Raw genomic sequence first — 26305 nt, 5'->3', positions numbered from 1 at the left:
GTGGGGTCTAAACCAAAAGTGAGGATCTCCAGCCTACAGCACCAGAGTCATAAAAGTACACAGAAACCAGCCAGCTGCAAAAAGCAGCAGGGTTACTCTCTGCCTGACACAGGTGGCTGGAGATGCAAAGAGCCGTTTAAAGGGCCAACGCATAAATTATTACTTGCAGCCACTTACTCTGGGCTCCAGCAAAGACGGGGGCAGAGTGGGCTAGAGAGTTCTGAGAAGACACTGGGGAAGGAGGCTTTGGGGAGAGAACTGGGGGAATAGCCGGCGGGATCCCAGTGCTGACTCATCCCCCACGCAGCACCAGCCATCTTGCTCAGGCAGACCACTCCCCTAAGTGGCAGCAGCATGAGGGGACAGAATAGCCCTGCCCCAAGGTGGGATTCGGCCCCGTCCTGTACCGTCTAAGCCACCTGCTGAGTGCAGAGTGGCAGCCACAGATCATAGATCCCTAGCTAAAGGGGGTGCAGAGTGATCTGGAGACACTTGACAAGAGACTGGGAACAGAGGCTTTTGGGGGAGAACGGAGAGAGTAGCCAGCGGGATCCTGGTGCTGGCTACTCCCCCATATGGCAGCAGCCATCTTGCTCAAGCAGAGACCACTCCCCTGAGAGGTAGAAGTGTGAGAGGACCCAATAACCTCACCCCCAGGAGGGACTGTGCCTCGCCCTGCAGTGTCTAAGCTGGCCTGCTGAGTGCACAGTGACTTGATTAACAGCTGAAAGAGACAGCCACAGACAGTAGATTCCTGGAATTCTCAAACAGACTGCCTAAGGTCACATAGGGACAACATCTGACATAATCAGAGGCAGATCCAGAGGGTAAAAACAGCAGTCTTCTACCATAGAAGTTCACACCACAAAGTCAGGAAATCAAGACAGATTGATTGAAAAAGCAGAAGCAAAAAAGAAGAGCCTCACAAATAATGGGAAGACAAATAAATACCCCCCACTTGAAGGAAAAGGAGGAATCCCCAGAAAGAGAAATAAATGAAACAGACGCAAGTTAACTATTAGATATTGAATTCCAAACAACGGTTCTAAGGAAGCTCAATGAGCTCAGTGAGCTCAGAGAGAATTAAAAAAACCTACAGGGAAACTATGAGGAACTTACTGCAAACTATATCAGCATGAAAAAGGACATAGAAAATATCAATAAGAGACAAAGGAAATGAAGAATACAATTACTGAACTGAAGAACACAGTAGAAAGAATCAAAAACAGGCTAGATGAAGCTGAGGATCGAATCAGTGAGCTGGAGGATAAGGTAGAAAAAAGCTCCCAGGAAAAGCAAGAAAATGAAAAAAGACTCAAAAAGAATGAAGAGGTGAGAGAAATGCAGGATACCTGAAATGTAACAATATCCATATAACAGGGATACCAGAAGGAGAGAAAGAGGAAGGGATAGAGAGCCTATTTGAAAAAGTCATGACGGAAACGTTTCCTAATTTGAGGAGAGAAAATGTCACACAAGTCCAGGAGCACAAATGGGCCCATTCAAGAGGAACCCAATGAGGCCCACTCCCAGACACATCATTATTAAAATGGCAAATATCAAAGACAAAGAGAGAATCCTAATGGCAGCAAGGGAGAAAGGGGCATAACATGTAAGGGAGCCCCAGTATGGCTAGCAGCTGACTTCTCAACAGAAATAGTGCAGGTCAGTAGGGAGTGGCAAGAAATATTCCAAGTCCTGAAAAGCAAGGGCCTGCAACAAAGAATACTCTGCCCAGCAAGGCTCTCCATTAAAATGGAAGGCGAAATAAGGAGCTTCTTAGACAATAGAAGGCTAAAAGAATACACCTCCACCAAACCAGCATTGCAAAATATGCTAAGAGGGCTGCTTTAAGAAGATGAAGAAAAAGAGTCTATGAATTCCCAGTTCCTTTCACAGTCACCAATACTTGATATTACCAATATCTTTAATACTTATTAATCTGATTGTGACAATGATGTGTTATTTTAATTTTACTTCATTATTTGTTGAAACTAAACATATTTTAGTATATTTCTTGCCTATTTTATTATCTTTTTAAAAGCTTTAAATGACTTTTTGGTATTCTTTATCCATTTATCAATTAAAGGTGTGTAGAATTTTTTCCCTAAAACAACAATAACAACAACAACTAACTCTTTTTTAGATGTGTGGCAAATACTTTTCCATTCTATTACTTGTCCTTTAACTTTTTGTATATGTATATTATTATATAGTCTTAAATGTTTAATATAGTCATATTGTCAATGTTTTACTTTATAGCTTCTGGGTTTGAATATTTTACTTCAGGGTAAGAAAAATTTTACTTTGTGTTATCTCATAAAATTCCTTAGATTCTACATATTCACTTTTAACTCACCTGAATATTTCTTGTATAATGTGTGAAATAGGGCTCTCTGTTTTATTTCAAGTAACAGTGGTCCATGCACCTATTTGGTGAATAAGCCTTATTTTCCCCATTGATTCGAAATATCAATTTAATCATCTATTACATTGTTTGACAGATATATACATTTGTTTCTAGAATGCTCATTATATTTCATTGATCTACTTGATTATTTCTCTGCTGCTGCCATGTTGTTTTAATTGCTTAGAATTTATAATGGTTTTAAAATTTTTAATATTTCATAATTGACTTTGATATTTAAAAAAACAAGTAAAATCAACCTGCATTGAAAGAAAGAAAGAAAGAAAAATAAAGAGAGAAAGAAAGAAAGAAAGGAAGGAAGGAAGGAAGGAAGGAAGGAAGGAAGATGGAACTCCCACCTTTTGAGACAACATGGATGGAATTGGAGAGTATTATGCTAAGTGAAATAATCCAATTCATGAAAGACAAATACCATATGATCTCACCTATAAGTAGAGTCTATTCAACAAAATGAACTAACGAATAAAATAAACCACAGGCACGGAAGCATGGAACAGACTGAAAGTGACCAGAGGGGATGGGGAAAGAGGACAATGGTGGAAAGAAGGGGAAGGGACTAGACAAAGAACATGTATGAATGACCCATGGACATGGGCAACAGAGTGGGAATTGACTGTGGGAGCAGGGGCTGGGGGTGGGATGGGTGGAGGGGAGCAAAGGGGGAACAATTGGGACATCTGTAATAGAATAAACATGATTTAAAAATTAAAAGAATAAATTATACAACTCAAAAAAATAAAAAAAAATAACTATTCTGCACATGTCTGTGAAATGACAGCAAAAGCACCACTAGTACTGATTTTTGTGTTATAAATAAGTTTTAGTAACCAGACATATTTGCAAATATGATATATATGAATCATAAGGATCCACTGTACATTATGGTCACCCTAGTTATTAAGTGACAAAAATCATTAGGCCTCTCCATGGATAGAAAAAGTAGTAGGTCTGGAAGTATTAGAAAGGAAGGAAAATTTGGAGTTTTGGCAAGATTTTGTTCAAGAGGATTAATGTTTACAGTCAACTTAAAGGAAATGAAAGGGGCCAGACAGATTGGATTTGTTACAGGTTTTATCTTTCTATAGAGTCCCTGGAATTCGGAATTCTAACCAAATCTCGAATCTCACTGTAGGCATTTCAGTATGCCAGCTGGCAAATGGAATGAACAAGCAGAGTCACTGCAGCCTTCATCCTGAGGACTCTGTTGGAACTGATTGCAACACCAGCCTGTTTCTTGCTGGTTTTCAACATGAAGATGAAGTTGAGAAATCCTGAATGCTGGGAGCATCCTTATTAAGTCTGATCTTTTGTTCTGGTGTATAAAGGAATCAGACTGGTGCTGAAAGGATTTTTGTGTGTCCGATATTCTCTGTTTATCCCTCCAGTTCTACTCTCTATTCTGCTCTCTACCCCCTGGAGCTGAATTTTATAGACTGCATCAACAGACTTCTTTGTCCTCTGCCTCCTGGTTATCCAGTGGTAGACACCTGTAATCATAGGGTGGGAAGACAATGATGTCAGAGTGTTTATTCCCCTGGCTGCTTCCCTTCTGGGTTGTCACAAGCTGGCATTGGTTACTCTTCTCTACCGCAGGCCACAGCTCCCATTGGGGTTCTTTCCTTACAGATATAGTTGTCTTTTTAGTTTACCACTAACTGCTCCCTTTCTTTACCTTTTCAGGCCTAGGGTTAATGGTCTCCTGCTCATGTGAGTCCTAGGGTACTTCATCACTCCATGTTGATTACCCTTAACCATTCTCATGCCTTGTTAAATAGTCCTTTCATTAAAATTTCCTCAATTACCTTCTTTGGCTTATATGAAAATAAGTTCATATTGTTTCCTTCTGTGACTTGATTATGACAGTGGATTCAGGTGTTGTTAGCCCCATCTTTCCAGTATAAAGATCCCCATTGACATTCACCTCATAATTTTGAGAACTTATTGATCACTGCTAGAAATACTGCATATCAACTATGCAGTTATCCTAAAATATAGCTTATATAGGAAACAATAAATATTTGATTATTTCTCTTTTTTAATCAATTTTTAGAATAATGAATTGATGTTCCAGTAACTTCCAAAGAAGCTCACCTTTTTAAAAAAAATATTGTGAACTAATAGGGATATTTATACGTATTTTTATGCTTTATTATTCCTTGTGATACTCAAGTTGTCCTATCTTTCATCAGCAGGAATCTTTTTGTCATGACCTCAATAGACTTTGATATTTTCCTTGCTTTCTAGAACAACATGTTATCTCACATATCTTTTATACGTTTCCTGTTCCAGACTTGGAACTAAACATTACTCTAAGGAGTTCTGATTTATTTTTGTGGCAAATGCTATTTAGAGACCATAATTGGGATGTTAGGGGTCTTCATTCCTATCAGGTTTTCATTACCTCTACACTTTTTCAGTGAACAGAAGTAGAAAATATGTACATTTTTAAAAAGTGAAAAACAAATTATGAGTTTATACTGATATGTCCAAAAAATGTAAGCTTTCAAGATTTTTAACTTATTTGATTTTATTTGTATCCCCTTTCTCTTGTAGTGAAAAGATTCATTTCTAATTAAATTAACATAATTAAAACTTGATTCTACTTTACATATGACAGTCTCAGAAAAACACTATTTTTATTAAAAATGAGAGTATTGAGTGCATCATAAGATTTCTTTGAGGTTTTTTAGTCTTTAGAATATGTTCCTCAAAAAATGTAGAAAGAATACTTTTAAGTTAATTTGTTTTTCTCTTAACAATATATCCTGGCCATTACTTTACAGAGTTATGTAGAAATTTCCTCCCTTTAACACTAATCTGTTCTTCATTGTTTAGATGTAACATAGTTTATTCAACCAGTCTCTTATTGAGGGACATTTGGGTTATTTCCAATCTTTTACTAATACAAATAGTTGTGAAATGAATAGTTTTTTTAATGTAGGTCATGTTGCATTTTTGCTAGATTTCTAAAAGTGACATTGCTTGTTCAAAGGGTATATGTAACTTCTATTTTTTAAAAATATTTTATTTATTTATTTTTAGACAGAGGGGAAGGGAGGTAGAAAGAGAGAGAGAGAAACATCAATGTGTGGTTTCCTCTTGTATGCCCCCTAATGGGGGTTTGGCCTGCAACCAAGGCCTGTGCCCTGGCTGGAAATCGAACCAGCAACCTTTTGGTTCCCAGGCTGGCACTCAATCCACTGAACCAGGGCGGTATATGTAACTTTTAAAAGATGTAACAGAGTCTCCAAAGAAGCTATAGATCTCACAGCTCTGTAATCAGTGCCTGATTCCCTGAAGCCTCACCAATGGAGTGTGTTGTCAACCCTTGAAATCTTTTGCCTCTCTGGCAGGTAAGAAATATCTGTGTTGTTTCATTTTCATTGCTCTTATTATGAGCAAGGTAGAACATCTTTGCATATGCTTGGGGGCCATTTGCACATTAATTTGTTCAAACCTCTACCTCTTTGAGACAGGAAAGTTTAGATGCTCTTCAAATTATGTAACATGAGTGTCTTAGGTTAGGTGGCCCAAGAGCAAAGCTTGAGACATGTGTTCATGTGAAAGTAAATTATTTGGAGGTATTTCCACAAAAAAGTAGTAGGCAAATGGAGACTCAAGACAAGGATGGAAAGGAGGCCAAGACAGGGTGTGATAGCAAGCAAAGTTCCAAGGAATATTGCTTTGAATCAATCTCATAGGGGAGTTATGGAGACTGTATGAAATGCATCTAAGAATTGTCCCCAGTATGGGGCAAGGGAACTTGAATATTAACTCTCCTCACTGTCATTCATTGGTTAAGGGCTCCTCTAAGGGAATATAGATTACCAGGTACTTCCAACTTTCTGCGTTTTCAGGCAAATCAGGCTCCAATTGCCTGAGAGTAGTCAGCCAACTTAGAGATTTAAGCACTAGCTTTTGAAAATGGTAAAGGGATTGGAGGGTTTATGGCAGAGCACTAGCAGCATCTGCTTCAATGATGACTATCCATCTTACACTCATGGAGGGGTCAGCACTTACAAAAGGGACATGTATCAGGCAAGTACCTGTGATAAATGAGAGAGCGTAGCTGGCATTTTATTTACTTGATTTAACTTCATAAGTCTTTGTTAATCACATGTGTTAAAAGAAAATTATGATGTTATTTTGTGCACCCAGTTTTCCCTAGTCACACAGTGTTGGGTTAGATGGCTCCTATGAGGCTTCCTTAGAACTTTCACAGATGCCTAAGTTAATCCCTTCGTGTAAAATCAACACCCATACCTGTGCTGGAATTAAACCAGGGTCCCCCTGACATTAGCACAAGGAATAAACAAAGTCTTGTTTTCCTACCTAATGGAAGCAAACAGCTCTATCCCTGGTGGCTTTCCTTAGAGGTTTTGCAAGCATAAGATAATTGCACACAGGCCAGAGGTGCAGTTCAACAATCCTGAAGGAGAAATCAGGAAAGGAATAGAACAAAATGTCTTGCTTGAGATTATCAAGTGCATTACCCCTTTATTAACCTCTAAGCCCTTTGACCCTGGACCCCATGTTTTGATTCATAGGAGGACCTAAAGAGCTGACAGCTCTCAACATCTTAGAGAAAGAAGAGCTGTTCCTCATTTCATTTATATTCTTTCTCAGATTAAATTTATTGGGGGTGACATTGGTTAATAAAATTATACAGGTTTCAAGTATACAATTCTATAATACTGAAAATAACAAATGAACAATACAAACAAACAAATAAAAACTCATAGATACAGCCATGGTTGGTGTGGCTCAGTGGATTGAGCACTGGCCTGTGAACCAAAGGGTCGCTGGTTCGATTCCCAGTCAGAACAGAAGCCTGGGTTGTGGGACAGGTCCCCAGTAGGGAACGCACGAGAAGCAACCAGCCACACATTGATGTTTCTCTCCCTCTCTTTCTTCCTCCCTTACCTTCTGTATAAAAATAAAATAAATAAAAACCCTTTAAAAAACCCTCATAGACTCAGACAACAGTATGGTGGTTACCAGAGTAAAAGGGGCTTAGGGGGAAGTAGTAAAGGATAAAGGGGTCAAATAAAGGGGTCAAATATATGGTGATGAAAGGAGATTTGACTTTAGGTGGTGAACACACAATGCAATATACAGATGATGTATTACAGAATCATTTATTTTTCTTAATGTTTAAAATTAGTGAATTGAAACATAGATTATGGGAGAGGAGCTAAGTAACACTAATGGAAGTTGACCCAGGGTGTAATTTCCCCACATCCATATTTTTTCCTCCACAAATCTAAAGCTGAACTTCGGGCAGCTTTTGAGTGACCAACTCATCTTGATTTGCTTGGGACTTTCTTTGTTTTAGTCCTGAAAGTACTAAGTCCAGGGAATCCCTCAGTCTAGGGCAAACTGGGATGGTTGTCGTCTTAGCAATTTCTTGAATACTTCTGGATATATTCATGGTTTAGGACAGGGCTTCTCAAACTAAACTGCATCCAAATTCCCTGGATATCCTGTTAACATGATTCTGATTCAAGAGGTCATGTGGGGCCTATAAGTCTGCATTTCTAGTTCACAGGTGATGCTGATGCTGCTGGTCTACCCATGGACTACAGACTTTAGCAAGGGTCAAAAGCAGGCATAATATAGGGGTTGGCAAAAGTAGGTTTACAGTTCGTGAGTATGTGAAACACAGAGTTTATTCTTGCATTATTATTTATTAATTATTGTATTACTTATTTGTATTACAATAGTAAACCTATATTTGCCCAACTGTATTGATGCCATAGTTTTACTGTAATTCTTCAACATTTGAAACTTAATTTTAGTTTTTTAAGTTTAAGTAAAGAAACATGCTTATGTGATAGTATTATTCCTTTATGGATATTCATAATGAAGAGAAATAAATTAATTTGCTTGCAAATAGTGCATTAATTTTTATGAAAAACATTTTAAAGGAATGGTACTGAACTTACAGCAAAGCAAATTTTAATTGATACAAAAATTACAGATGATGGTTGTTGCTCTACTTTTTATATTGTACTATTTGCTTTTTATTTAGTTCTGTTTTGCAGATTTTAATCAAATTTTAAACTTTAGATAATTTTAATTTCATAAACATATCTGCATTGTCCATTCCTATCACAATCACATATGGGCACCAACTGTACCTTCAAATTGAGTTGTGTGTTTTTTTTTTTTTTTTTGCCTGATTTTCTTATTCTTAGTTTATAGAGACATATGTCTTTATACATCTTGTATATTTCACATAAAAGATATGAAAGTGCTTAATAAGGTTTATTCCTAGATTTATTTAATCAACTCCCTCTCTAAAACTTCATTTATTTACTTTTTTAGGGCATATTTCCCAATGGCAAATCTCCTTTGAAGAAACACTGATTTTGAGTATTCCTAAATACGACAGCAGAGCTTATTGCTATTAATCTGTATCACCAACATTGACATGACAATCAATATCTAAATCCACACCATACTTTCATAATGAGCTATCTGGAATTACTTCTTGCCAGCTTTCTAAACTACAGGGTGTCGACTATTAGTCATATTTTATTAAATTTCTATATGTTTTAGGAGAATATTTATAGAAAGCAACAAACATTTCTATATTAGTCCTATCACAGTTAAGAGCTATCTTCTCAAATCCATCAACTTTATTGGATTCTAAATCTCTTAATGGTTAGTAAGTGTGTCTGTGTGTACACAAGTATGTGTGTAAGTATAGAAAGGTGAAAATGCATATTACTTGTGTCTATAAAAACAATAAATAAGTTTATTTTCTTTCCCTTTTTAAAACTTACACTCTAATTAGACAGGATTCCACCTAACTTGCATAGGTGCATCTTAACATTAAAAATAGCAAGCATTACAAATAAGATGAAAAAATAAATCAGAGGATACAGTGAAACTAGGAATAAACATAAAAGGAGATATAATATTAATACTCGCATCTAAATGTAAGCTTATAGAATCAAATATAATAGTGTCAAGGAGATAAAAGCAGGCCAACTAATTTGTATCTTGCACAGGAATAGTCTAATTTAATATTTCATCTTCTTCCACTGGCGTCAGTGCCAAGAACTGTTTGTCTTAAGAAAATAAAACTTACTCATCAACTAAATTGGCATGTTTACATACACTAAAATGCATCTATTTTAAATTTATAATTTGATATGTTTTGACAAATTTATAAATGTGTAAATTTGATGCAAAATAAGATGCAAAACATTTTCATAACCCCTCAATGTGCCCTTGTGTCCCATTCTAGTCAATCCTCCCCACCACCAGCCATAGGCAACAACTGCTCTGATTTCACTACTATGGGTTAGATTAGTCTTTTCTAAAATGTCACATAAATGAAATCATAGAATATCTGTCTGGTCTTTTGTGTCAGGCTTCTCTCCTTCAGCATTATGTTGTTGAGATTCAATCATGTTTTTGTGTGTAACAGAAGTCTATTTTTATTACTGAATAATATTCCATTGTGTGGATATACCACAGTTTGTTTATCCATCTACCAATTGATAGACAATGGTTGTAAGAGAAGTAAATTTGATATAAGCAAACAAACAAAGCAAACTTTACACTTGTCATTTCAGCTTTATAAATAACACAAGATATAAAGAAGATGAATTCTTGCTAGAATATTCTTTAGCTCAACAACTAAACTTCTGCTTGTTTTTTCTCTCTAGGCCTATTTCTTTTATAATAATTAGTAATAGCTTTATTTTACAAAGCTAAAGTAATTTATATTTATATAAATTGTCATTGGCAGAAATCAAGCATGTTATATTTATCATCTTTTACTCACATATCATCCCTGAAAAGCAGGAAGATGACAGAATCTATCTTCCCTCAATTAAAAGTAAAATTTATGGAAGTAAACTAATATTTTGGGCTGTTGCAGAAATTTAGGACTAAAACTAGGAACACAGTATAGATTTCCCAAGCTCAAAGTTACTCCTCTATTCTCTTCCTATGCCCTTACCCTGAAAAGGGTGGAGGAGTGTACTCAATAGGCAAGGCACAGCGGCTTCCCCACCTCAATCACCTCTTCTCGCTTCAACTCAAGCAGCCTAACCTTTAACTTGTTCTATCTATTGAATTCCCATGTAAGAGTTCATTTGCTAAAATGGTTCTCAGGTTAAAAAATACTGAAAGTCCATTGAACTAAATCATCCCAAGAAAATGAGAATTCTCTGTTTGAAAATATAAACCTTCAGTGATAGAACAATGCCTTCCACATATATGACACTCTACTTCTTTAAAGAGCTTTCATAGACATTTCATTTGGCCATAACAATAAAGTTAATCAATAAAGGCAATTAATTAAGACTATGCATTCACAAATGTGTTGTCAGTTAACATTCAATTATCCTTGTTAATAGGTGATGGAGCCAGTATATGTATGCAAAATCTACATACAAACTAAAAACTTAATTACAGCAAGTAGTTTCTAACTTCCTTCTCACTAAACTTTGACTGAACATCCTAAAACATATCCACAGTAGCAAAAAAAGTCAATGTGTGTAGGTTTTATTTCCTGTTTCTCCTGTAAGAGAGTGGTGGTGAAGGAGTGAAATAAGAATCTTTGGCAGGTAGATTTTTTTAAACCCTCAAAGCATGACTTTTCACAAACTGATTGCCCAAATTTGACACAAAAAAAGACATTTGAAAAAAGTGACTTAAAAATCTTCCACCAAGTGAATATTAAAACATCAACAACAGCATAGCTTAACTTTGGGCCACTACTGAGACCAAGAGGAGAGGTAAGCCATAGCTATAAGCAAAGTGGCAATTGGTCCTAGTTTGCTTCAATAGTTACAGTTAACAATTGTTAATAGATTCCTCTTTTACTTTTATAAATGTCCTGATTTGGACCATAAATTATATGACTATCCTAGCTATAAGGACAGAGCTTTGAAACACAAATAACCAAAATGGGAAAATTCTCTGCCTTTTTACAATTTCTCCTTCCCCAAAAGATTTCCAAACTGACACCTTGTACCATCTAAACTATAGATATAACAGGGCTTCCTCTTCTTTCTATCCATTTTGACCAGTGTGTTGACTGGAATCACTGAAAACCTTAAAAATACTGATGCTTGAGAAATATCTTGGAAAAATTAAATCAGTGTCTGTGGATGTGGGGCCTCATCACTGATACTGTCGCAAAGCTCCCCAGGTAATTGTAATGTGTAGCCAGGTTGAGCATCCCTGATTCTGACAGTTGTCCAGTAATTATTTATATTATAAGACACCTGGTATTTTGAGTAATTATGAATCTTAATATCTCTCTTAACCAAGGACCATGGTATACTCCCCTTTGCTCCATCTTCTGGGTGGCCAAAGGTCCTGCTCAATAAATCATTCTACTTTTTCCACTAAAATCTTTAATACCTGAAGTGATAATATAACAAACTTTAACTATAGTAGTCCACACGAAGAGCTCCTTTGCCCTGGGATAAAGGCACTTGAAGTGTTGAGTGATAAAGACATTTGAAGGGACCTTCAGGTGGGCCACTCCTTATCATTTGATGGAGCTCTGACATTCTCAAAGCTAGGCAACTGAAGCTAGGTGGCAGTCCAGCTTAGGCAATTAAAGGAGACACTATAAAGGCAATCATTAAAACATATCTACACAGAAGAAAACCAAAAAGAAGTTAACCAGTAATTTAACACCAGCATGGGATCAATAGGGCAAAACTAACTTGCTTATGCCATGCTTTTAAGTACAGTTTTCCTTATCAAAAGTTGGGGGATTTCCATGAAATTATGGGCAACTCTTGAATTTTTTGGATGCTTCTCAATATTCTTCAAAACTTCATCACATTTCAAGTTTTTGGTGATTGCCCCACCTCAACCCCTTAGGTATGTGTCTACAAATGGACACTTGCTAATCATTTATATTATGTGTATAAAATGAAAGAATGTGAAGAGATTACAAAGAATATTGAGAAACATCTGAAATGGCAATGTATGTGACAGATACTCAAAACATTTATCTTTAGGTTGAGGGATTTGTAGAGATTTATATGTCCTTTTTTATACTTTTCTGTCTTAACTTGTTTTACAATAGGCATATGCCTTTTTATTTAAAATGCTCACTGTTTTTATGAGAGTTACAATGTCCTTCAACTCACAAATGTCCATTAGTGATCAGATAATTACCAGATTATGACTGTTTTCTGTCATGTTTGTTCTCAGCCCAAGGCCTGTTTTACTTAAATTGATGGCTCTCCTAATTAGACTTTTTAATTGATGATGCTAGGGTGTGTTCATCCCAGACAATCAATAGATTATGCTTGTACTCACCCTAATTTGGAAAGCTAACCAGAAGTTGATGTTTTTGTTTGCTTGCTCTTAGTTTGGGGGATACCCTAATAAAGCTGGAGTATATTGAATTATGGAAATTTCATGCATCCTAAAGTGTTTAACAAACTATTCCTTAGAGAAGATGTAATTTTAGAAATTACAATATAAATTGCTATATAAGAACTAGAAGCTCAGAAATATTTTGTAATTCTTTTAAACCATATTAATTTAATTATTTGAGTTAAGCATAGCACATTAAGAAATACAGATGGGAATCCAACTGAGGATAACAACTGAGTATCCTAATGACTGATCAACCTTTCCTAAAAGTAAATGCTTTGATGTGTAATGAACACCGAAGACAATAAATAAAAATAAATCTACACCTTCATATATCCTAATGAAACTGTGGATTAACAAAGAGAAAATAGCTAAATCAGCCAGAGAAAAAAGCCTTATAATCACTTATAAAGGAATGTCTATTAGATCAATAGCCATAATTGAAGACAGAAGGCAGTGAAATAATAGCTTTCATTTTCTGAGATTAAATAACTGTCAACTTAGAATTTTGTACCCACAGATACTATATTTCCAAGAATGAAAATAAAATTTAAAAAAATTTAGACAAACAAAAATTAAAAGATCTTTGTTAATTGATTTTCAACACGTAAATTCTAAAGGACTGTCATTAAAGCAGGAGAAAATACCTCACAGGTAAGTTCTGAAATACAATCAGGAAAGATAATGAATAAAATCCATTGCATGTTGATTATAGAAAACAATAAAAGAAGTGAATGTATAGATAGTAATGTCTAAACTTTAAAATGAAAAATGAGAGCCCTGGCTGGTGTGGTTCAGTGGATTGAGTGCCGGCCTGTGAACCAAAGGGTTGTCGAATGATTCCCAGTCAGGGCACATGCCTGGGTTGTGGGCCAAGTCGCCAGTAGGGGGCATGTGAGAGGCAATCACACATTGATGTTCATCTCCCTCTTTCTTTCTCCCTTCTCCTCTGTCTAAAAATAAATAAATAAAATCTTTTAAAAAACAGAATGAAAAATGAGATATGATTAAAATACTGGGCAACCATTTAAGTATGGGGAGTGGCCATCAGAGATAATGGTAGGATCTTGAGTTGTTCAGGAGAAGGTTAAAGATTTTTAATCTTCTTCCATATTTTATATCATCAAGATAAAACTTCTAAATTTGTATGTGCCTAATATATAAGGATACGAAAAAATGTGAAATAAACAAATCTACTACCTTGCTGGAGAAATTTTATCACATTTCTCTTGGGAATTGGTAAATTAAGCTGAAAAATCAGTAAAGAGAGGAAAGCTTTCAATAGGATAATCAATAAACTTGGTCCAAAGGACATACATTAATGATTGTATGCACAAACTGGAGAAAGCATATTTTTTCAATTACATATGAAAATTTATTATCTGTTAGACCATAAGGTAAGCACAGAAAGAGGAGATGTGCCTCAACTCAATTGATGAGGCTAGCACAACTTTGATTCCAAAACCAATCAAGGATAGGAAAGGAAAATCACAGTCTGTTCTCCTTGATGAACATAGATGTAGAAACCCCAAATACTATATTAACAAACTGAATTTAGCAATGTCTAAAAAGTTGTCTATGTTTAGATAACTCCAGAAATGCAAGATTAATTTAATATTAGAAAACTGATCAATGTAATTTGCTACATTGACATTTTATTTATTTATTTTCTTTTTTTAAAATTTATTTACTTTTTAAATACATTTGTCTCTGGCTCCCCCCACCACTTTCCCTTGCCCCCTCCCTCCTACCCTCCCCCAGCTCTTCCCCTTTGGTTTTGTCCATGAGTCCTTGCTATATGTTCCTTGACTTTCCCCTTCCCTTCCCTTTCCCTGCCCCCCCCTTCCCTCTTGTCTCTGTTGATTACTTTTCCTTTCAGTGTTTCTGGTCATATTTTCCTTGCATCTTTGCATTGTTGGTTAGGTTCCGCTTATAGGTGAGATCATATGGTATTTGTCTTTCGCCCCCTGGCTTATTTCACTTAGCATGATGCTCTCCAGTTCCATCCATGCTGTCGGGAAGTTTAGTAGTTCTTTTTTTCTTTCTGCTGCGTAGTATTCCATTGTGTATATGTACCATAATTTTTTGATCCAATCATCTACTGATGGGCATTTAGCTTGCTTCCAACACTTGGCTATTGTCAATTGTGCTGCTATGAACATTGGGGTGCATAGGTTCTTTTGTATGGGCGTTTTGGTGTTCTTAGGGTATAGTCCCAGCAGGGGAATCCCTGGATCAAAAGGCAGTTCCATTTTCAGGTTTCTGAGGAAATTCCACACTGCTTTCCATAGTGGCTGCACCAGTCTGCATTCCCACCAACAGTGGACTAGGGTTCCCTTTTCTCCACAGCCTCGCCAGCACCTGTTTTTTGTTGACCTGTTTATGATGGCCATTCTGACCGGTGTGAGGTAGTACCTCATGGTGGTTTTGATGTGCATTTCTCTGATGGCTAGTGATGCTGAGCATCCTTTCAAATGCCTCTGGGCCCTCTGTATCTCCTCCTTAGAAAAGCATCTGCCCAGGTCCTTTGCCCATTTTTTGATTGGATCGTTTGTCTTCTTGGAGTAGAGTCGAGTGAGTTCTTTATATATCTTGGAGATCAAACCTCTATCTGATGTATCATTAACAAATATATTTTCCCATAGGGTTGGCTCCCTTTTCATTTTGCTGATGTTTTCTTTAGCCGTGCAGAAGCTTCTTATTTTGATGAGGTCCCAGGTGTTTATTCTTTCCTTTATGTCCCTTGCTTTAGGAGACATAGCAGTGAAAAAATTGCTGCGTGGGATATCTGAGAGTTTCCTGCCAATGTTCTCCTCTAGGACTTTGATGGTGTTGCGACTTATATTTAAGTCTTTTATCCATCTTGAGTTTATTTTTGTGTATGGTGTCAGCTGATGATCCAATTTCAATTTTTTGCATGTAGCCATCCAGCTCTCCCAACACCATTTGTTGAAGAGGCTATTATGGCTCCATTTTATGCTTCTGCCCACTTTGTCAAATATTAGATGCCCATAGAGACCTGGGCTTATTTCTGGGCTTTCTATTCTGTTCCACTGGTCTATGGGTCTGTTCTTGTGCCAGTACCAGATTGTTTTGAGTATGGTGGCTTTGTAGTAGAGTTGGATGTCCGGTATTGTGATCCCTCCTACTTTGTGTTTCTTTCTCAAAATTGCTGCGGCTATTCGGGGGTCGTTTATGGTTCCATATAAAGTTTTGAAATGTCTGTTCTATTTCTGTGAAATACGTCATTGGTATCTTAATAAGGATTGCGTTGAATCTATAAATTGCTTTGGGTAGTATGGACATTTTGAGGATATTAATTCTTCCAATCCATGAGCATGGTATATGCTTCCATTTATTTGTGTCTTCCTTAATTTCTTTTTTCAATGTTGTATAGTTTTCTGCATACAGGTCTTTTGTGTCTTTGGTTAAATTTATGCCTAGATACTTTATATTTTTTCTTGCTATATCAAATGGTATTTTTTTTCTGATTTCTTCTTCTTCTATTGCATTGCTGTTGTACAAAAACTCCTTTGAATTCTGAATGTTGACTTTGTATCCTGCTGTTTTGCCAAATTCACTTATTAGGTTGAGGAGTTTTTTGATAGAGTCTACAGGGTTCTCTATGTACACTATCATGTCATCTGGAAACAATGATAGTTTTACTTCCTCCTTTCCTATTTGGATGCCTTTTATCTCTTTCTCTTGTCTGACCACTGTCGCTAGGACTTCCAATACGATGTTGAAAAGAAGAGGTGAGAGCGGACATCCTTGTCGTGTTCCCGATCTTAGTGGGAAAGCTTTCAGTTTTTGCCCGTTGAGTATGATATTAGCTGTAGGTTTTTCATATGTGGTCTTTATTACGTTGAGGAATGCCCCATTTATTCCCATTTTGCTGAGTGTTTTGATCATAAATGGGTGCTGTACCTTATCAAATGCTTTTTCTGCATCTATCGAGATGATCATGCAGTTTTTGACTTTTCTTTTATTTATGTGATGTATCACGTTTACTGATTGGCATATATTGAACCATCCCTGCATCCCTGGGATGAATCCCACTTGATCGTGGTGGATAATCTTTTGAATGTATTGCTGGATGCGGTTTGCCAATATTTTGTTCAGGATTTTAGCATCTATGTTCATCAGTGAAATTGGCCTGTAGTTTTCTTTCTTTGTAGGGTCTTTATCTGGTTTTGGGATCAGGGTGATGCTGGCTTCATAGAAGGAGTCTGGGAGTCTTCCCTCCTCTTGGATTTTTTGGAATAGTCTGAGAAGGACAGGGGTTAGCTGTTCCTTAAATGTTTTGTAAAATTCTCCTGGGAAACCGTCTGGCCCTGGGCTTTTGTGTGCCGGGAGTTTCTTGATGACTGCTTCAATTTCCCCAGCTGTTATCGGTCTGTTCAAGCTTTCTGTTTCTTCCTCCTTCAGTGTTGGAAGATTATACTTTTCTAAAAATTTGTCCATTTCATCAAGATTTTCATCAGATTTCTTGGCATATAATTGTTCATAATAGTTTCTGATGATCATTTGTATTTCTGTGGTATCAGTTGTTATTTCTCCTCTTTCATTTCTGATATTATTAATTTGGGTCCTCTCCCTTTTATTCTTGATGAGTCTGCTTAAAGGCTGGTGAATTTTATTTATCTTTTCAAAGAACAAGCTTCTGGACTGGTTGATTCCTTGAATTGTTCTTTTTGTCTCTATGTCACTCAGTTCTGCTCTAATCTTGACTGTTTCCTTCCTTCTACTTGCTCTGGGACTTATTTGTTGTTGTTTCTCCAGTTCTTGAAGTTGTCGTGTTAGGTGTTTTCTTTGAAATGTTTCTATCTTTTTTAGGTAAGCCTGTATTGCTATGAACTTCCCTCTCAGGACCGCCTTTGCTGTGTCCCATAGGTTTTGGACAGTTGTCTGTTCATTTTCATTTGTTTCCAGAAATGTTTTGATGTCTTCTCTTATCTCATTATTGACCGACTCATTGTTTAATAGTGTACTGTTCAGTCTCCATGAGTTTGCAAGTTTTTGAAGTTTCTCTTTGAGGTTGATTTCGAGTTTCAAGGCCTTGTGTTCTGAGAAAAAGTTTGGTATTATTTCAATTTTCCTGAATTTACTGAGGCTTGCTTTGTGTCCTATCATGTGGTCTATCTTTGAAAAACTGCCATGAGCATTTGAAAAGCATGTGTATTTTTCTTCTTTGGGATGTAAGGTTCTATATATGTCAGTTAAGTCTCTTTGATTCAGTGTGTCATTCAGCGCCAAAATATGTTTATTAATGTATTGTTTGGAAGATCTGTCCATTTTTGACAGTGGGGTGTTGAAATCCCCTGCTATCAGTGTGTTGCTGTCTCTATCTTTTTTGAAGTCATCCAACAATTTCTTTATAAACTTGGGGGCTCCTATATTGGGAGCATATAAGTTTACAATGTTGATGTCTTCTTGATAGATTCTTCCTTTAAGTATGATAAAGTGCCCCTCTGGGTCTCTCTTTATGGCCTTTGATTTGAAATCTACTTTGTCTGATACAAGTATGGCAACGCCAGCCTTTTCTCATGTCCATTTGCTTGGAATATTATTTTCCATCCCTTTACTTTCAATCTGTGTAGGTCTCTTGCTCTGAGGGGGGTCTCTTGTAGGCAGCATATGTGTGGGTCATGATTTCTTATCCATTCACCTACCCTGTGTCTTTTGATTGGGGCATTTAGTCCATTCACATTGAGAGATATTACTGATAGAAACTTACTCCTTTTTTCTCTTTGTACCTGTGTTCCTCTCTGTCTCATTCTTTTCCTTCATCTGCTTAAACCAGTCCCCTTAGCATATCTTGGAGTGCTGGTTTGGTAGAGATGTATTCTTTTAGCCTTCTTTTGTCTGGGAAACTCTGTATTTCCCCTTCTATTTTAATGGAGAACCTAGCTGGGTAGAGCAGTCTTGGCTGTGGGCCCTTGCTTTTCATGGCTTGGAATATTTGTTGCCATTCCCTTCTGGTTTGTAGTGTTTCTGTTGAGAAGTCAGCTCCTAGGCGTATCGGGGCCCCCTTGTATGTTACTTTCTCCTTCTCCCTTGCTGCCTTGAGGATTCTCTCTTTGTCTTTGACAGTTGCCATTTTAATGATGATGTGTCTTAGAGTGGGCCTCCTTGAGTCCCTCTTGAGTGGGGTCCTCTGTGCCTCCTGGATCCATGAGAGCCTTTCTCTCCTCAAATTAGGGAAATTTTCCATCATTACTTTTTCGAGGAGGTTCTCTATTCCTTGCTCCTCTTCTTCTCCTTCTGGTATCCCTATTATATGGATATCATTGCGTTTCAGGTTGTCCTGCATTTCCCTAAATGCCTCTTCATTCTTTTTGAGCCGTTTTTCCATTTCTTGTTCTTTCTGGGAGCTTTTTTCTACCTTGTCCTCCATCTCACTGATTCGATCCTCGGCTTCATCCAGCCTGCTTTGGATTCCTTCTACTGTGTTCTTCAATTCAGAAATGGTATTCTTCATATCCTCTTGTGTCTTCTTGATAGTTTCTATGTCCTTTTCCAGGCTGATATAGTTTGCTGTAAGATCCTGATAGTTTCTCTGCAGTTTCTCATAGTTCTCTTTGAGCTGGCTGAGCTCATTGAGCTTCCTTAGAACCATTGTTTTGAATTCCATATCTGATAGTTCCCTTGCCTCTATTTCATTTAGCTCTCTCGGTGAGGAGTCCCCTTTTCCACTCATTTGAGGGGAACTTCTTTTTCTTCCCATTTTTGTGAGAGTCTGTTAAGTATTTTTGTCCTTTACTTTTCTTTCTGGGCTTGCCTCTGATGATGTCAGTTGTTGACCCTATAGGGCCTTGGGTTGTTTGTTTGAGCCTTTCAGGAGTCTAATGCCTGTGTCTGACTCCTGCTTGGAGCAGCTCTGTGACCCCTTCGGTCAGGGCTGGGCTATTTTTTGGGATCTCTCTGCGCTCTCACGCGGGCTCCTTGAGCGCGTTCCCAGTGCGGCAGGGTCCCCCACCTGCCTGGGCTCGCATGTGCTTGCCCCAGACCAGGGGGCTTATTTGCGACCTCGCGTACTCATCTGGCCCGCCTTGGCACGCGAGCTTCGTGGCACTGGTCAGTTTAGGGTCTTCTATTGTGTATTTTCCCCGCTTTTGGCTCTTTGGGTGCGTTGCTTGCCCTCGCCAAATGGGGACTAGGGAAATGGGAGGAAATCAGTTCTAGGACTCTCCGGTTAATCCTGTTTCTGGTCTCTCCTCCAGGGACTCTGGTCAGCTCTACTAATTTTGTGGGCCGCTGTGCAGTGGCGGCGGGCAGGTCAATTTACGCCTGCCCTTGCTGCTCTGTGCACTCCCTCGCAGGCCGTATGGGTGCCAGTCTGTGTGACGCCTTTCTGGCCGGTGCTAGCGTTCGCCAGCCCGCGTGGGTCACACACACGCTCGCCAACCCTCGCCGGTCACTTGGAACAAGAGTGCGCGCCTGCTCTGGGTGTTTTGTGGGTGTCTGTGTGTGCTTTTTGGCTTTTGGCTCTTTGGGGGTGTGGCCTCTTCCCACGCAATGGAGACTAGGGCAAGGAGAAGGAGTCGGGACTCCCCAGTTCCTCCTCCCGTTCTTTCCCCAATGCCTCCATTTCTAGTCTCCCCTCAGGGGCCTCTGGGCAGTTCTGTGACCCCTTAGGCCAAGGATCCACCCCCTGTGCAGACTGCGTTTCAGTCACAGGCAGTCTGGTTCACGCGCGCCCCGCTTCTGCCTCTTTGGGGTCGTGCCTTTCCAGCCCACAATGGAGACTACCGAACGGGGAGGGAGTCGGGACTCCCCGGTTCCTCCTCCCATTCTTTCCCTAACGCCTCTGTCTTCAGTCTCTCCTCAAGGCTCTCCCATCCAGTCTGCACTCAGCCCCGCAGCTCACACGCATACAAGCTGTTGGGATGTGTGAGAGTAGAATCCACTGTCCGTGGCACCAAGGCTCCTCTCCCAGTATCGCTCCACTGCTTTCCAGGTGATTCCTCCATTACTTAGTTGCAATTCCAGTTTGGTTTTGGGAGGAGGTCAGCATGACTCCCATTCACTCCTCGGCCATTTTCTCTCGCTACATTGACATTTTAAAGGTGAAAAACCATAGGGATACAAAAATAGGTCTGATAACAAAGTTAATATATACTCATGATCATAACACTCAGCAAATTAGAAATAAAAGGGATTTTCTCTAACCTGATAAATTACATCTATGAATATTAATAGCAATTATCACACTTAATGGTGACAAAGTGAAAAGATCACCTTTAAGATCAGGAAAAAAGTCAAGGGAGGCTTCTATCACCAATTCTATTCAACAGTATGCAGGACATCCTAGCCAGTATAATAAAACAAAACAAAAATTAATGTATAAGAATTTAAAAAGACGAAAAAGATGTCATTATGGAAAATGATGTGTTTGTATAGAAAATCTGACAGAATTTATAATTTATTAAAATTAAGAAGAGTTTAGCAGGTTTCCTGAATTAAAAAAAAACAATGTATGAAAGTCAATTGCATTTTTCCAATCAACAAGTGGTAAGATGTACCTCCTCTACATCTTAGTTTTGTTGGTAATTTTATTGCTTCATTGCTATATTTTAAACAACTGTAAATCTACCATCTTACTTTAGTGTTGGATAAGTGAGGTCTGTCTGGAAAAATTCAACCTTTGTTAATATAACAGGAATGGTTTGTGCAAACCAAAGTGATGTGCAAGTTTGTACATCACTTTGATGTAACCTGGCAGCCAAGGAGAGTGGACTGGAATGCACATGTGTAAATAAGGACAACTTCACTGTACTAGTCAGTGGGGGCAGCAGACACCACTGTGTGAGCACATGTACTGTGTGACTGTCGCACTCAAAATGACTGAGTGAGTAGAGCAACAAATGTGCATCAAATTTTGCATTAAGCTTGAACATTCCTTTGCGGAAACTTTTCAGATGATTCAGAAGGCCGAAGCTACAGGCAACTGATGATTGACATCTTCCTCACGACAATGCACATGCTCATGTGTCACTGTCTCGTGCAGAAATTTTGGTGAAAAATCAAAGTACCCTGGTGACTCAGTGTGCCCTATAGCCCAGATTTGGTGCTCTGTGAATTCTGGCATTTCCCAAAACTAAAATCACCTTTGAAAGGGAAGAGATTTCAGATCGTTGATGAGATTCAGGAAACTATGATGGGGCAATTGATGGCAATTGGGATAACTGTGTGAGGTTCCAAGGTGCCTACTGGGGAGGGGACTGAGGTGTCATTGTCCTATGTAAAATGTTTCTTGTATCTTGTATCTTCTTCAATAAATGTCTCTATTTTTCATAGTACATGGCTGGATATCTTCTGGACAGATTTCATATATTTAAGTGAAGTTAATGCTTATTACCAGTTCATTTCCATAGACCTGGTAATAAAATGAAATTAACCAATTCAATTATCATAGAATTTCCATTCATCTTTTGTTTGAGAAAATTTTCTTATTTAATTTTTAATAATTTTTAATTTTTAATTTCATCAAGAAGATTTCAAAGAAATACATTTCCTTAATTCTTTTATATCTAAAACTACTTATCTGTTGGCTGTATATTTGAATAATTTTTAGATCGATATAATATCCTTAGGACTCTTTCTCTTTTAAAGTTCATAGGAATTGCTGTACTTACTGGGGTTGAATATTTCTGGGGTTGAATATTACTGTGCAGAAGTCAAAAGTCAACCTGATTTCTTCCCCTTGTAGGTGACTTTATCTTTATGTTTTAATGCCTATAGGGCACCTACTTCTGAAGTTTAGAAAATGTACTAGGATATATTTTGTTGTTGTTAATTCTATAATTCTGACCAATCTTTAAAACAGACATCACACTAGGTTTTTCAAACAGAGGGGATTTAATTTAGGGAACTTTGCACAGGTGTAATAGGGCTGAAAGAACAAAAGGAGAACATTGGTGGGACTCAAAGATAACACCTGCAGAAAACAGCTATCACTTCTAAGACTGAAAAAAACTAAGGGAAGAGATTATCAGACTCCAGAAGCTTGGAGGAGGGGAGCCCAACATGAAACAAGATGGAAAATTTTTAAAAATGTGCTATAATTTGCAGAGTCTCAACCCCAACATCACCAAGCAGAATATAGAAGGGTATGTTTGTAACTGGGATTAATAACTGGCATGCTCATTCAGTATCAAATTTTCCTGGGATATATTATGTTATTTCCACCTGTATATACAAGGCTACTTTTATTTCAGCAATGTTTTCTGGATCTATATATCTTTGAATTTTTTATTCCGTTGTTTGGATCTTAGTTTTATTTTTTTTTTTCTTATGGGTTACAGACTGGTGAAAAGAAGCCACCTCATGCACATACCATATGGCTAAATTACTTTACAGTTTATTAACAATGGCATATATAAATCTAGCAGCATGAAAGTGGCTAACCAGTGGAGGAGGGCTTTACACAGCTTTCAGAGGTTACTGCCACCAAGTCCTTAAAAGGGGAATATAGCTGCCATTGCCACTGTCTGCACAAAGTAGGTTCTTGCTGTGTCTAATTTCATGTTTGTACTCTAGGATGCTACTCTGGGAAAATATTAATAACTTCACAAAGTTAACTTTACTTTCCTCATCCCCAGGCCTACTTTAGAACCTCAACTCCCTTCTTCTGGTCTCTAAGTAAAGCAATCCAAACAACAACAAATATATTGAAGATAAAAGTAGTACAGTGATTAGTTTCAAGATTCTTTCATTTCTGATTCTATTTAGAGCCTTTGACGAACAAACTTGTCCCTAAATCATTACACTTAGAGGTATCAAGAGTGACTGGGCACATGGAGTTCATTCGAATGGTATTTTATCTGTGTGCTGGTGTAATCTTTAGTTAACACAGGAACCAAAAATTTAATGTGGAAATTTCATTCTCTTTGGCAGTGATTGCTCCATAATGAGTGTGGTGGGTGGATTTGTGAGCTTGCTTTGCTAGGCAGGCATCCGCTACTTATCACTCTGATATAGTCATCTTTTGCAAATTACTCTCTCAAATGGCAAGCGTCATCTGGAAATAGGCACTTTGCTGAAGACACTATTTGAGTAACAATTTGAAAGATTCTAAGCTTAAAAGTACTAGGGGAGGAGGGTGTTATAATTATGTTAACCATGGGAAGCTGCAATGAGTTTATTTACTTGACAGGTGCCTGGAAGAATGCATATAGTCTCTTGACCTCAATCTCTCCTTGTGACATGATAGATCTGGCTCTACCAATTTATATTTTTAATTACTTGTGTTTTACTTTCACGTCCCCTTGCTTACCTTTTTGGATCTATCTTTTACTTAAAATAATTATATTCTAACTCCCACAAGGTGCCAAACTCACTGCAATCAAATCTCTTGAAGGAAATTATCATAACTTACTCAAAGCTCATTCTCTTGAAGAGTGGATTCCATTTTTGCTACCCCACAGAAACCATTCACCAATGTCACTGATGACCTGCTAATTGTCAATCCCATTGCTGTCTTCTTTCTTCTATTCTTTTCCATCTCTCTCCATTTGTTCATGTCCTCCTCGAGCTTCTCTCTTCTCTTGGCTTTTATGACCCAAAAGTCTCTTCATTCTACTTCTGGATGCTCCTTCTCTGTCTCCTGCACTAATTTTCTTCTTCATCTCTCTCCTAAACATTTTTCAAGACTCTGTTATTGGTCATTATTTTTGTCTCTCTTTAACCTTGATGAGTTTGCCAATGTCCATGGTTTAATCCACCAAACCTACATCTCTTAATTCAATGATTTCCTCAAGCTCTACCCCTATTTTCATGACTTCCTAATGGACATAACTCCCTGGATAAACCAACAGCATCTTAAACTAAACAGTTGCAAAAGTAAACTCATTATGTTTTTACCATAAATTACCCCCCTTCCCAAAGGCTGGAAGCTTGTTCTTTGCTCCTCCCTACATCTGACCAGTTGCCAAATCTGTAAACTTTCTGCCTTTGCAACATCTGCATTTGCCTCCTATATTCCATTCTCAATACTCTACTTCCAATCTTCACAATCACTTATATTGTCTTATGTAATAAGTTTTCATTCCTTTTTCCCTTCCTTTTATATTCCATACTTGCTCAACAACCTGTAGTAGTTCCCCAGTTCCTTCTCAGTGAAGTGTAAATTTATCATCCTTACATTGAAGCATCTTTGTGATATCCCCAGCCCATCTACACTTGGCTTTTCCTCCCCTAATCCTACTGTACTCTACCAGAAAACTGAATTAACTTCCCCTAAACCTGTCCCCAGATTCCCTACTTCCATGCCTTTGTTCATATCACTTTCTTCACCTTTGCTTTTTAAAATCTAATATTCAATAGCATTTTGGATGTCCTGTCTTCTGTATTTTCTTTTAAAGAGCTTGTCGAAAATTTTGCCAAGACCCCATCTAAAACTTCAATTATGGCAATTATTACACTTTCCAATTAATTATAGTATTCTGTGAGCTCGTTTCATTCCACTACTGAAACTGGAAACTTCATTTTTTGATTGGGTAATATGGTAATGCCCCCTTATTTGTGGGACACATGTCCCAAGACCCCCAGTGGATGCCTGAAACAGCAGATAGTACCAAACCCTATATATACTATGTTTTTTTTTTTTTGCCTGCACATACATATCTATGATAGTTAACTTTATTACTTAGGCAATTTAATGGATAAAAGATTCATTTTTACCATAGATCTTAGCAAAGTCAGCATATGATTCTTTTTCTTTCCTTATTAAGTGGAAAATTTTCACCTTTTCACTTAAAGGAAGCAGCCCTTTATGGCTTTTCTTTGGCCTATCCAAATCACCATCACTACTTTTGCACTTTGGGGTCATTATTAAGTAAAATAAGGGTTACTTGAATCCACACACTGTAACATCACAACAGCCAATCTAATAACCAAGACTAACCAAGATTGCTAGTAAGTGACTAATAGGTGGGTAGTATGTACATCATGGATACGCTGGACAAAGACATGATTCATAATCTGGGTGGGACAGAGTGGGAAGGCAGGAACTTACATCATGCTATGCTACTCAGAATGATGCACGATTTAAAACTTATAAATTGTATTTCTGTAATTTTCAATTTAATATTTTCAGACTGTGATTGACCATTGGTAACTGAAGAAAGAGAAACTGAGAATATGAGGGGACTACCATATATTGGATATATCAGTGCTCCACCCAGATCCCTTTTTGACATTTTACTATTATATGACCTCCCTTCACCAACATCAGTGTTATTTGAACTGCCAGGCCAGTGCCTGTGGTGACTTTTCTTCAGGGAGCTCCCCTCAGGCTACTGGAGTTGATTGGACTACAATGTTAGAGGGCTAGTGCTGGAAGTTTCTATCTCCTCACTCTACCCTGAGGTGGGTGGTTGTTAACCAGTGAATATAGAGCATGGGAGTATGAAAGCACAGCTGCCTAACCTCAAGATGATATGATTTGGAGGGCAAATCACACTGAGAGTTCCTTGGCATGATCAGGCTAAAGTTACTCCTTGCAGGATTTTT

Source organism: Pteronotus mesoamericanus, unplaced genomic scaffold, assembly GCF_021234165.1.
Source record: "Pteronotus mesoamericanus isolate MK-2021 breed Mesoamerican mustached bat unplaced genomic scaffold, CSHL_Meso_final contig_173, whole genome shotgun sequence".
NCBI lineage: Eukaryota > Metazoa > Chordata > Mammalia > Chiroptera > Mormoopidae > Pteronotus > Pteronotus mesoamericanus.
This window is presented reverse-complemented; position numbering follows the sequence as displayed.